The sequence below is a fragment of the Tamandua tetradactyla genome, chromosome 3, assembly GCF_023851605.1.
Source record: "Tamandua tetradactyla isolate mTamTet1 chromosome 3, mTamTet1.pri, whole genome shotgun sequence".
NCBI lineage: Eukaryota > Metazoa > Chordata > Mammalia > Pilosa > Myrmecophagidae > Tamandua > Tamandua tetradactyla.
The window spans coordinates 78,820,773-78,833,985 of record NC_135329.1 but is presented as its reverse complement, the minus strand read 5'-3'; the positions used below and the strand labels follow the sequence as shown (position 1 = coordinate 78,833,985).

Genomic DNA, 13,213 nt, shown 5'->3' with positions numbered 1-13,213 from the left:
TATTGATTTTTTCTCTATTGTTTTCATGTTCTCAGTTTCATTTATTTCTGGGCTAATCTTTGTTATTTCTTTCCTTTTGCTTGCTTTGGGGTTAGTTTGCTGTTCTTTCTCCAGTTCTTCCAAGTGGATGGTTAATTCACAAATTTTTGCCCTTTCTTCTTTTTTGATATAGGCATTTAGGGCAATAAATTTCCCTCTTATCACTGCCTTTGCTGCATCCCCTAAATTTTGATATGCTGTGTTTTCATTTTCATTTGCCTCTAGATATTTACTGATTTCTCTTGTAATTTCTCCCTTGACCCACTGATTGTTTAAGAGTGTGTTGTTGAGGCTCCATGTATTTGTGAATTTTCTGGCACTCTGCCTATTATTGATTTCCAACTTCATTCGTTTATGATCTGAGAAAGTGTGGTGCATGATTTCAATCTTTTTAAATTTGTTGAGACTTGCTTTGTGACCCAACATATGGTCTATCTTTGAGAATGATCCATGAGCACTTAGAAAAGGTATCCTGCTATTGTGGGTGTGATGTCCTATAAATGTCTGTTAAGTATAGTTCATTTATTGTAATATTCAAATTCTCTGTTTCTTTATGATCCTCTGTCTAGATGTTCTGTCCATTGATGAGAGTGGGGAATTGAAGTCTCCATATTTTGGTAGATGTGTCTATTTCCCATTTCAGTGTTTGCAGTGTTTGTCTCACATATTTTGGGGCATTCTGGTTCAGTGCATAAACATTTATGATTGTTATGTCTCCTTGGTGAATTGTTCCTTTTATTAATACATAATATCCTTCTTTGTCTCTTTTAACTGTTTTACATTTGAAGTCTAATTTGTTGGATATTAGTATAGCTACTCCTGTTCTTTTCTTGTTGTTATTTGCATGGAATATCTTTCCCCAACCTTTCACTTTCAACCTATGTTTATCTTTGGGTCTAAGATATGTTTCCTGTAGACAGCATATAGAAGGATCCTGTTTTTTAATCCATTCTGCCGATCTATGTCTTTTGATTGGGAGTAGAATCCATTAACATTTAGTGTTATTACTGTATGGGTAGTACTTTCTTCTACCATTTTGCCTTCTGTATTTTATATGTCATATCTAATTTTCCTTCTTTCTACACTCTTCTCCACACCTCTCTCTTCTGTCTTTTTGTATCTGTCTCTAGTGCTCCCTTTAGTATTTCTTGCAGAGCTGGTCTCTTGGTCACAAATTCTCTCAGTGATTTTTTGTCTGAAAATGTTTTAATTTCTCCCTCATTTTTGAAAGACAATTTTGCTGGGTGTAGAATTCTTTATTTTTTATTTTTTATTTTTTTATTAATTAACGGAAAAAAAGAAAAAAAAGAAATTAACCCAACATTTAGAAATCATACCATTCTACATATGCAATCAGTAATTCTTAACATCATCACATAGATGCATGATCATCGTTTCTTAGTACATTGGCATCAGTTTAGAAGAACTAGCAACACAACAGAAAAAGATATAGAATGTTAATATAGAGAAAAAAATAAAAGTAATAATAATAGTAAAAAACAAAAGAAACAAACAAAAAACAAAACAACAACAACAACAAAAAAAAACCTATAGCTCAGATGCAGCTTCATTCAGTGTTTTAACATGATTACTTTACAATTAGGTATTATTGTGTTGTCCATTTTTGAGTTTTTGTATCTAGTCCTGTTGCACATCTGTATCCCTTCAGCTCCAATTACCCATTATCTTACCCTGTTTATACCTCCTGCTGGACTCTGTTACCAATGACATATTCCAAGTGTTACCAATGACATATTCCAAGTGGGTATAAAATTCTTGGTTGGCAGTTTTTCTTTTAGTAATTTAAATATATCATCCCATTGTCTTCTCACCTCCATGGTTTCTGCTGAGAAATCTACACAATCTTATTGGGTTTCCCTTGTATGTGATGGATTGCTTTTCTCTTGCTGCTTTCAAGATCCTCTCTTTCTCTTTGACCTCTGACATTCTGACTAGTAAGTGTCTTGGAGAACATCTATTTGGATCTGTTCTCTTTGGAGTATGCTGCACTTCTTGGATCTGTAGTTTTATGTCTTTCATAAGAGTTGGGAAATTTTCAGTGATAATTTCTTCCATTTGTTTTTCTCCTCCTTTTCCCTTCTCTTCTCCTTCTGGAACACCCACAACACATATATTTGTGTGCCTCATATTATCATTCAGTTCCCTGAGTCCCTGCTCATATTTTTTCATTTTTTCCCTATAGTTTCTGTATCTTGTCAGATTTCAGATATTCCATATTCCAGTTCACTAATCCTAACCTCTGTCTCTTGAAATCTACCCTGGTAGGTTTCCGTTGTTTTTTTTTTTCATCTCTTCTAGTGTACCTTTCCTTCCCATAAGTTCTGTGGTTTGTTTTTTCAGACTTTCCAGTTCTTCTTTTTGTTCATTCCTTGCCTTCTTCATCCTCCCTCAATCATTGATTTGGTTTTTGATGAGGTTTTCCATGTCTGTTCATATGTTCTGAATTAATTGTTTAAGCTCCTGTATCTCATTTGAAAAATTGGGTTGTTCCTTTGACTGGGCCATATCTTCAATTTTCCTGGTGTGATCTGTTATTTTTTGCTGGTGTCTAGACATTTAATTACCTTAATTAGTTTATTCCGGAGATTGCTTTCACTTATCTTACCTAGGGTTTTCTTGCTAGATGAGTTTGTTGTCTATCTTTTTTTTGACCTTCAGTTCAGCTTTTTCTGGGCCTCTAGCTTAGGTTTTGTTTAACAGAGGATAATTTTTCATTTCTTGTTTTCTTGTTCTTGCCCTGCTTGTAAGGTGCCTTTTCCCACCCCACCCTTAAGAGGGTCTACATAGGTATTATAAACTCCAGCAGGGTTTTCCCGGACTAAACTGGCCTCCTATCGGGGGGAAGGAGTCACCTGCCTCAGTTTTCCCTGAGGGTGAGACCCAGCAGTTTAAAAGACTTTCCTGTGAAGTCTCTGGGCTCTGTTTTTCTTATCCTGCCCAGTATGTGGTGCTTGTCTTCCTGCTGGTCCCAACAGCAAAGATGTTGTGGCTCCTTTAACTTTGGATGGCTCTCCCTGCTGGGGGCGTGGTGGAGACAGAGGAGAGGTTGTAGGTTGGTTTTAATGGCTTCCAATTGCCAAGCCCTGGGTTCTGAATTCCTTGAGAGAGGGATTCCACCTGAGTTGGGCTTCACCCCTCCCCTGGGGAAGGCACAGGTGGGAGACAGCCCTGAAAGCAGTCCATTTCTGCCTATGCCTGGGGCAGTTACAGCCTGAATAGTCCTGCCGCTGATCCAGAGGGAGACAAGCCTCCATAGAAACAGCCACAAAAACCTGTTTCATCCCCTTTCCTCTTTTTCGGTTAACCCAATAAGTGACCTCCACCTTGACCAGGTTCGCCTGAGCTGGGGGCCTATTTTTAGTAGTCAGAAGTTGTTTATTAATGCCACAATTGGTATTTGGTTGGACTCAGTCCTTGCTACTATTAGAGTGTCTTTCCTTTCCCTCTGGGAAGCTGCCTGTGGGGTTGCGGCACTGGCTGCTGTGGCTTGGGGAATTCACGGTTCAGGAGACTTGCAGCTGGTCCAGCTGGTCCAGACTGGGGTATGCTGTGTGTCTGGTCACTACTGTTGCTCTGGGAGCTGTTTTGCACTGTTTCAGGTTATTTACTGGTTGTTCTGGAGGATGAACTAAAATGTACACATTGCTAAGCCGCCATCTGGGCCCCTCTCTTTCATGCATCACTTTTAAAGCCCCTTCCTGAGAAATTTTGCTCCTGTAGTTTTTGTCAGCTGTTTTCCTGGTAGCTGAGTACAATGAGTCAAGTTGAGAGAGCCCTCATATACTGGAAAATGTATGAACTCTTTCTCATCATTGTATACTTCTCTATGTGCAACTGAAAAGGACTTTTGGGCTTTAGCATCAGGGTGATACTTGGGTTCTTCTTCTGGAAGGTTATGCAGGAAGTAGAGCTGCTCAGGTACCATGTGGGGACCCAGAAATGGACTGACTCTCCATTTCACTTTCTATCTAGTTTTGTGGGCCATTATTTTTTGGTCTGAGCCTGTTGTTCTCGCAGCACTTCTTCAGCTCTTTGCACTTGTACTCAGAGACAAATGCTTCCCAGGTATGTAGCTTGAATACAAAAGTTCATGCATCACTGTTTTTGCATTCAAGCACGTGTTTGAACTTTTCTACTAAAGCAAGTAAGGTGTTCTTTTCCAATTCTCAAAAGTATTTTGCAGGTTTTATAATTTCATTTTTATGCATTTTCACTATACTTCTATTGGCTATTAGCTCAATTGTAGCAGCCTGATCATGGGACCAGACAAGAGGCAAGTGAGGCACAGAGGCTTACTTCCAGCTGAGGGTTAACCAGGGCCATCAGCAAGCCAGCCAGGTACTACCATGGGTCAGTGGGTGCTGAGGATGGTGGGAGTGCAGGTCAGTACCCAGACACTGACCTCTCTGTTGGCTGGCACAGGACACAGGCATGTTTAGTTTTGTAGTTGTGTAAATCAAGAGTGTTTTTAGAAATAAGATTTATATGTATATTTACAACTTATAGTGAACAATACTGTATGTTCAACTACTACTAGTTCTTGTTCTTAGCATTTTTCAGTAAATAGAAACACATATATGGAAAAGCACCATAAACAAAGTTACAGCTTAATGAATGAATATAAGACTGTCTCCTTTTGGCTACCATCAAAGTCATTCCCTCTCTCTTGGAACCATCATTTTCTCTTAGCTGAGCAAATGACTGCAAATTTATACTTAGTATCCATCCTTAAGCCAATGTCTTTCTAGGTGTATGTTTACCAACATCTGTCCACTCATATGAAAGGGATATTGGGAAAAATTTTAAACAAGTCTAATGGGATATCTTTCATTGCAATTCCTGTCTTTCTTGCAAGTCAGTTTTCCTGGGTATAAAAGTCATTATTCACAGTTTCTTTACCCAAATATTTCACCCCATTTTCTTCTGACTCAAAGTATTCTTCACAAAACCACTCATCAGATTCTAATGTTATTTCCATTGGGTCACTTAATTATTTCTAGATGCATGAAGAATTTTTCTCATCCTTTAAATCCCAGTAATATTACAGAATAGAACATGTGATTAAGTTCATGATCAATGTGCACGTTAAATATGCAGCTACAAAACACTTTTTTTATTTCTGGAAAAATAAGGAATTATAATGTTGAATACTTTTTCACACCTCAGCTTTGGGTTTCTCTTTTATGCACTCCAGTGATTCATACATTTGATGTTCTAGGGCAATCTTCAACTGTTTGCATGTCTTGTGAATCTTTTGCAATCAACCTTGAATATCTTTGATATTGTCCCCTTGTTCATGTTCTGTTTTTGAAGGCATTACCTAGTCACAAGGTTTCTTTTAGTTTATGTTTCACTTATGATTTGACTTTTCCTTTCATTTTTTTCCTTATTCTTTTCTGTGCTCTGTCCCTCATCTTTCAAGGGTTCCTTATCTGGTTTATGACATGCTTTCATATACGGCTTTTTCAAAATGCTTTCACCTATTTTTGTAAACCTTCACTATGGTGTATATAACAGGGCAAGATAAGGAACTTTCATTTATTTATAGTAGTATTTACCTGTACCATTCCCATTTATTATAATAAACTTGTATTTACAGTTATACGTTTTAAGATATATTTTGTTTCTTAATTTTAGCTTATGTATGAATATTTCATGCTGACAATAAATTTTAGTTTCTCATATTTTAATGCTGTATTCTCATGATTACATTTTGTTTTTATTTGCCATTTAGGAAAATAAGTGATGGCGATTTATTTTCAGTTGGTTTCCACTGCTAATTCTACAGGTTTGGATGTCCAGTGTGATCGGTTCAGAATGGTTTTTCCTGGACCTACAATATGAATATCAACTGGATTTCATACCACCTTGCACAGACACCAAGATCTCCTGAGGTCACTTGTGTATATCACAGGGTACAGTGTCACTGGTGTCTATCACATGGTCATCACTTACTTTTGTCCACAGGGCATTTCAAAGTACAAATTTTACAAATTACCTCTAGACAGAATGAACTGATTTAATTTTGTTTCCTGATTTTTAAATACTTATGTATGCATAAAAAGCAGCCAGTTCTATTATACCATGATCCTATTCCTAAGCATCTTGAAAAGATGCACATTAAACTGTTGGTCTCCTACAAATGTGCTAACATTCTGGGATGTCAGAAATGCACTCCACGCTTCCTGTGCCATGGGGACATGCTGTTGCTCACTGACTGGGCTGTACTTTGTGGATGCCACTGAATTCTGTTCATAGCTGCATCTTTAACAGCTTCCTATGGCATCTCCATTAAACAAAAGGTGGAACCTTTACATCACACAAGACCCGTTTATACCTTGACCTCCCCAGATCTGTAAAGGTGACTTTCCCCAGAACCCTGAAATAGAGTGCAGTGCCATATTTAGATATGAAGAGATATGAAGAGAAAGACATGTTTTTAGATATGAAGAGATATGAAGATAAAGTTGGCTATAACAGTTGTTTTCAAGAAACTCTGAAATACAAGTACTTCATTAGCAAGAATCTCATAAGGAAGCAATAAGAAGAGAATGTGAATTGCTATGAACGTGAAAAATTTACACATTAACAGTGAACACACACATACCTATTTTAGTGAATCTCAAATGTGGATCTCTAAACTACAATTATCACTATTACAGTATTTATAATCTGGCCACTATTGTTGACCAAATAGTATTTGGTTACTATTCTTCACGAAATAGGATTTTCAAACTTTCCTATTTTAATAACATGTCAATATAAAATAAAATATATGTTTTAATCATTGTAAAAAAAATTTTGAAGGGTCATTTCTTTTATTATATTGAAAATTCTTCTCTAGAAAGCTGAAAACTAATGACAACTATGTTACCTAACAAACTTACACCATAGTACATTTAAAATTTTTACACTTAGGCATTTTCCATATAATTACAAATTAACATTTTTTTCCTGATGAATATCTTTCAAAATAAAACTTAAAGTATTTTACTTTATTCTGGTCATTTTTTCTTCTGTTTAAGAATCTTCCTCTGCAAAATTTATCTTTATCTAAAACATATTTGATCCGAAAATGTCATTTCTAACAACAAATCAAATTCCTGCTTTCCAAGACAGCTGAATTATGTTCTATTTGGATAGACACAAAAAGCCAACATTGAAATCATGTCATCACACTCGTGAATATTTCGAGTTGGTAGCCAGACCCTCAGTCAGGATGTGAAGAAAAGGAATGGAAATGAATACTTTGCTAGCAATCGGCATTATGACCTTAGACTATCTGTTCTCCTTAATGCAAAATGAGAGAGGAAGATTTATGATTCCTAAGGCCCCGTACAGCTCTACATGACCATGGTTGGATTATTTAAATGACAAACTGACATCTGCATTCAAAAAATAGCTTCTGAAGTTAAAGAATAATATTACAGTGGGTTACAGATAAATGAAATCAACAAAAATATTTCAACTCTAATTTGAAGTGTGTGATATGTCACAAAACAATGCTTTCAAGATAAATGATATGAGGCCAATGACTGCATGTGGTTGTGCTCATTTAATAATGGAATGAACACTGAAATCAGTAAAACAAGGTATTTTGTTAATGGACACTGCTTGTACAAATTCTTAATTAATCTCTAAAGACAAAACCTTTAGAGAAGTAACAAGATTTACTGAAGTGTTTTAGACCTTACCTTTGAAAGGGAATACTGCTATATTCCATATAACTTATATATAGAAACTAAAAGTATTTAAAATGTATGATCATCACAACTAAAACAATATAAGTGTATATAGGAATGAGACCTTATTTCCTTTCATAATGTGTTACAAACTGCATAATACTTATATGGATTCACCTTAATTTCTGTGAAATTCCTTAAGGGTTCATTTTCAAGCAGGTCATCAACAAGCATTTGACTAATAAATAAAACAATTTTTTGCTTTTAAGTAAAGCAAAAAATGAAATCCTATTATTAATTTGATATAGGTACAGCTGAAATTCAATATCCTTACAAAAGTGTATGTTTCCAAAGAACATGCACCCACCCACAAATTATTTAAATGAAACAAAGGAAACAAAGCGAAGTAAAAACCTTTGTGCTAGAAATAGAGCCATGAATATTTTTTGACACTTTTAGTAACCTAACAAACCATTCTAATGCTTTCTTCTACCAATACAAATGAAACAAAGGGGTAGTTTCTTCCTTTATTTCATCCACTGACACAAAACTATACTATGCCATGGTAAAAGTCAATCATCAATAATGCATGCAGTTGCTACAACTCAAATATAAATCTAAACTTTCAGGGGCCATTTCAAAGTTTGATGCATAGAAACTTATTTTAAAGAACCTATAAATCTAGTAGGATGTGGGAAGTCCCAGTATTATAAGATGTCTTTTTGTCAGCAAACTTTCTTCACTGAAAGAAATCACAGAGCAAACTAAAGGAGTGTGGCCCTGCAGGCATTTGTGACAGCATCACTCAGGTCAGATTTATTGTATGTGGTTGAGTTGAGCATTCACCAGTTTTCTGTGGTCTGAATGAAAGTAAACTGAACACTGCATTTGACAACTGGTGTCAACACTGCCAATACAGTGAGCTGGTAGATGTATGCACTGGCATTCCATGTGGTGCCACTAGGCTTCCTTAAAAGGTTACTGCTGTCTTTTCTTTAATGGCTGTCTTCTTTAGGTGACCAAGAAGAGTTATGAGTGAGATCCAGCATCACATCTATGAAGACCAGAAGTTGTGCATGGTTAAGGCATTGCCCATGATGCATTGCAGAGAAACAGAAAGCACAGAGGAGTCTTTGATGGGATTACATAGAGAGAATGTGTCACATCTTGAAACACTCAGCTAACTTAACAGTGTCAGCTTTCAGGGTGGCATCTAAATCAGAAAGTCAGTAGATCTAATTGCATAAATGAATGAAAAATCTTTATAATATTCAAATAGAAAGAACATCAAAGCAAGAGTCACATACTATTTACTATATATCAGTGTGTTTCCAATGTACACGATGAATCCAAGGCCATCAACAGAAATTTCAGATGACAACTCAGGACTGGAGACCACTCATTAATGACAGCAGCCAAAGGACTGATGGTTATAAAGGACTACCATCCCTCAAGCATGTACAGCTTGTGGTTTGAAAATGTGACACACTAGATCTCACTGTTAACTTCTTATGATTGCTTAAAATGATAGCTTCCAAAGTTAAGCCATTTCCAACAGGACTTACACTTTTTCCCACAACTACATCAAATACTTCTCGCTTTACAGACAATATATGGAAAACAGAACTATCCATGCAGTTTCAGTGGCATTCCAAAGATATGTGCTATAGTTATCTAACAGAATAGAATAACATGCCTCATCATTTGAAAAAAGTAATGAACATACTGAAGTGGTATCAACTATTGAGTATACATTAAATGCAGGTTTCTGTTAGAGATTAAAACTGTTGATAGGCCTTCAGAAATAGGTAGAAATAATCTAACACAGAGCTCTTAAGTAAAATAATGTCTCAGTGATGAAATTGAAAATAATAACATTTTCTTAATTTAAAGGAAGGCAAATAAAAAGCCTCTCACAAATAAGCAAAATAAAGTTGAAATGGACATAATCAAAGTGGAACACCATGCTTCTAAGTCTTAGAAATATAGTTCTTTTTTGCTTTACTGCAAATGTCCCTAAAAAAATGTCCATGACATGATTATTATGAGTGATATGGCATGTAATATATTTCCCTCACCTATGCTATTAAACTTTATCTTTCTAAACTTAGTCAATTTGATGCCAACTAAGAGAACATCACAAATATGAATATATAACTTTCTCCAAATCACAGAAGTTGGGAAGTTTAAATAAGAATAAATCTACAAATATTGGATTTAATAGTGAGATATAAAAGAAAGTCCACACAAACTAGAAAAGGATGCCATTTAATTAGCTAGAATAATTTAAAGCAATGTTCTACAACTACCATAGGAGTACTCTATAATAATAAAAATATCCTTAGTATGTGAGAGAAGACAACAATTCTCAAACACTGAATTTAAAACTCCTTTTTTTCTCTTGGCACTAAAACCAAGATATCCCTAAAGAGAAGCAGAAAAGATTCCCTAAAAGTCCTCTATCTGAAATGCAATTAGTATTTTGATAAAAAACCATATCACCTATTCCTCAAAATCACAACCTTAAAGCTTTGCTACTTAAATATTAGCCAGGGCTCTGTGGAACATCTTATATTAAAATCGGACAATTGTAAACATCACACATATAAAAAGTATTAACAGGATGAATTTTTCATTTTTTTTTATTTTTTTTGTTGGCAAGGGTGGGCTCTGGGATTTGAACCCAGGTCTCTGGCATGGTAAGTGAGAATTCTGCTCCTGAGCCACCATAGCATAGCCCACATCTTAAGGTTTATATGAGGATCTTTTACAGAATAGTATATGTAAAATCTTTGGCATAAGCTCAGCACAATTTATTACTTGTTGACTGGGACAGTCTTTGCTGAATAATGATAATCTGTGCTGAGCACTTAGAAAACTTTCTACGGATGCAAAACAGCTGTTCAAGAGAAGGAGTCAGTGAGTATGATACCCTCATTCTCCCTATTTTGAGGATAGAAACTGGTTTGAAGTCTAAAATGACAAGATTAGGAAGAGGGAGGTTAAGTCATGTCCGTCTTTTTTTTTCTAAGCTTTTTTGGACATCCCTTTCATAGTGTAACTAGTCAGTCTTACCCATCAGCCTGTGTCTCAGATAGACCAAAAATCTGTAGGTGAAGGACCTGTGGTGGAGTGAAATACCAAGGCATCGCACTAAAGCAGACTTGCTTCAGAGCCTGTCCCTAGCCTTAACAGAATGACTTTAGACAAGGTGCTGAATCTTACTGAGCTGCTGCTTAGTTGTAAAATAGGAATGAGAACTGAGATGAGAATAGCCACTGACACTGCATGATACAGAAGTTCATTTTGGTTGTTTTTCTTATCATTATAGACAATCTAACGATCTTGTTACTAAAAGATGTTCAAAGTTCATTTAAGAAATTTATTAAATATTTTAAAAATACTTCAATAAACACCTCATTCCTCTTTCTATAATGTTCAGGTTGGTCATTAAATTAGCGTTGAAGCTATCTAATGCTGTTTTCTCCACTGCAATCCAGGATGGTGTTTCATAGCAACAGCTGCATGAATACAAGTAACATCTTTAAAATTTTACATTCTATTCCTAAAAGGCTTGGGAATATAAGCATTTATATTTGGTTGGTTATTGGTTATTTGGAAAACTTTTCAGAATATTTATTATAACTAAGGACTTCTGAATCTCCAGATAAGAGATTACCAGTATTTCTCAAATTTATGTGATACAGATCTTATTTCTGAAATGATTTTGCAGGACTTGTGTTGACAGATTATATTTTGGGAAATGCCACTAGCATTTAATTTTTTTCCCAACAAATGAATTATCTAAGCAGCTAAGGCTCTACATACTTCACAGTTCTTGCACTTTTACTTGCCTTCTAAATTATAGGAACAAATTATTTCCTTGCTTCAAATGTTCCTGAAACAATGTGTTATGCCAGGCTTCAAAACTTTGTTCATTCATGGGATTTTACTTTTACTTTGGAATTCCATGCAAAGACATATTAATTAGAGATAGAAAAGGAAGGAAGCTAGGTTTTCACATAAAACATTCTCAGAGATTCAATTCTAAGTAAAACTTGAATATCCCAATTTGAATTAAGTGGTTTAGTTGCTAATAAAACAAAATTAAATGCAGAAATAAAAAGCCACCTGATAAAACATGTTATATACAACTAAACACCCACTTAAGATGAACCTAACAGAAAAGAGCATTATATATTAAGTGATAATTATGATTTCTCACTAAATTGCTCAAAAATCACAATTTTAAAATGCTTAAGTAAACTAGCATATGCTAATGTATTGAGTACTCAAGTTACTTGCAAAAGCATATCTGTCAAATCAATTTTAAGATGCCACCCTTTTGGAAGTGATTTAATTGACTTCAGATATTTTCCTGAAAGATGACCAAATGAAATGCCAATACCATGCCTTTGCAGTGTCCACTCTCTCAAGTCTGTTTTAGTTTTCCTATAACTATCAGCAATTTTCCTATCTGAGCCATAACAGAGCAATCATTATGTGGATGGAATAACTCCTCTTCCAGCACATGTCAGAAATGGTGACAAGACACATAGATTTTCTAAGGCCTTTTACCTTTACCCCTATATAGAAAAAATTGCAATTCAAGTCTTCTTAGGTGAATCATTTAGATCATTTGAGCTAAATTTAAAAACAATAGAAGAAAGGGCAAGGCAGAGGGCAAGAGAAGGAAAGAGGGAAAGTGGAGAGGGGAAGAGGAGGGAGGGAGCAAGAGGAAGCAGGGAAAAGAGAGTGAAAGGGACAGTGTGAGGGAGAGAGAGATTGTTGTATCATAATGCAGTGAAACATTTAGCTCTTCCTCCAAGTTACAAATCAGCCTTAATGAAGTGACACGAAACGATGTTGCAGAAGTTATAGAAAGCATTCAAAGAAAGTAACTATATATGTTTTTCTAGCATAATGGTATCCACAAGAGTTGAATTTAACTAACACCTAGGGCTGTATATAAGATTCTACAAGGGCTCCATGCACTAGAGTACCTTTCCAGGAAACTCAAAATGAGTCCCTGGTCCAGGTAAGTCCTGAAACCTAGCCCAGCCTCTCCAGAATATCAGATAGTTCCATCTCCCAATCTCATAATAGTGACAGACAACTTCCAATATGAAAAATTCACAATTGCCCTAGCCCAAATTGTTTAGGGAAAGGAAGAGAGGGAAGGAAAGAACAAAGCTGATGGTAGTGTTATACAAACATGTGACTGAACACATCTACAGCAATGCTGAATCCTTAATTTGATATCTCTTTCAGTCTCCAGTATTTCACAGGAGTTAGCAGTAAAAACTTACAATTGTGGAAGTGTAAACCATGTAAAACTCTGAAATATGTTCTACAACTAATTGTGGTGCTATGCTTTTAAATTTGTAGCAGTTTTTGTATATATGTTATTTTTTTCACAAAAAAAGGGAAAAAATTTGATTGTGATAATAAAAATATTTAAGCCCTCTAGC

General features: G+C 35.5%; 1 protein-coding gene and 1 pseudogene across 1 annotated transcript in view; one reads left to right on the top strand and one right to left on the bottom strand.

Annotated features, from left to right (window-relative positions):
• Positions 1–4,268, bottom strand: part of LOC143675666 (myb/SANT-like DNA-binding domain-containing protein 3 pseudogene) — a 6,384-nt pseudogene extending 2,116 nt beyond the window's left edge.
• LOC143677399 (uncharacterized) overlaps positions 1–6,073 on the top strand; it is a 44,653-nt gene extending 38,580 nt beyond the window's left edge. The window contains exon 18 of the mRNA XM_077153291.1: positions 5,849–6,073. The gene's annotated coding sequence lies outside the window, so the exon portion shown is untranslated. The remainder of the gene's footprint in view (positions 1–5,848) is intronic.
• Positions 6,074–13,213: the final 7,140 nt, after the last annotated feature.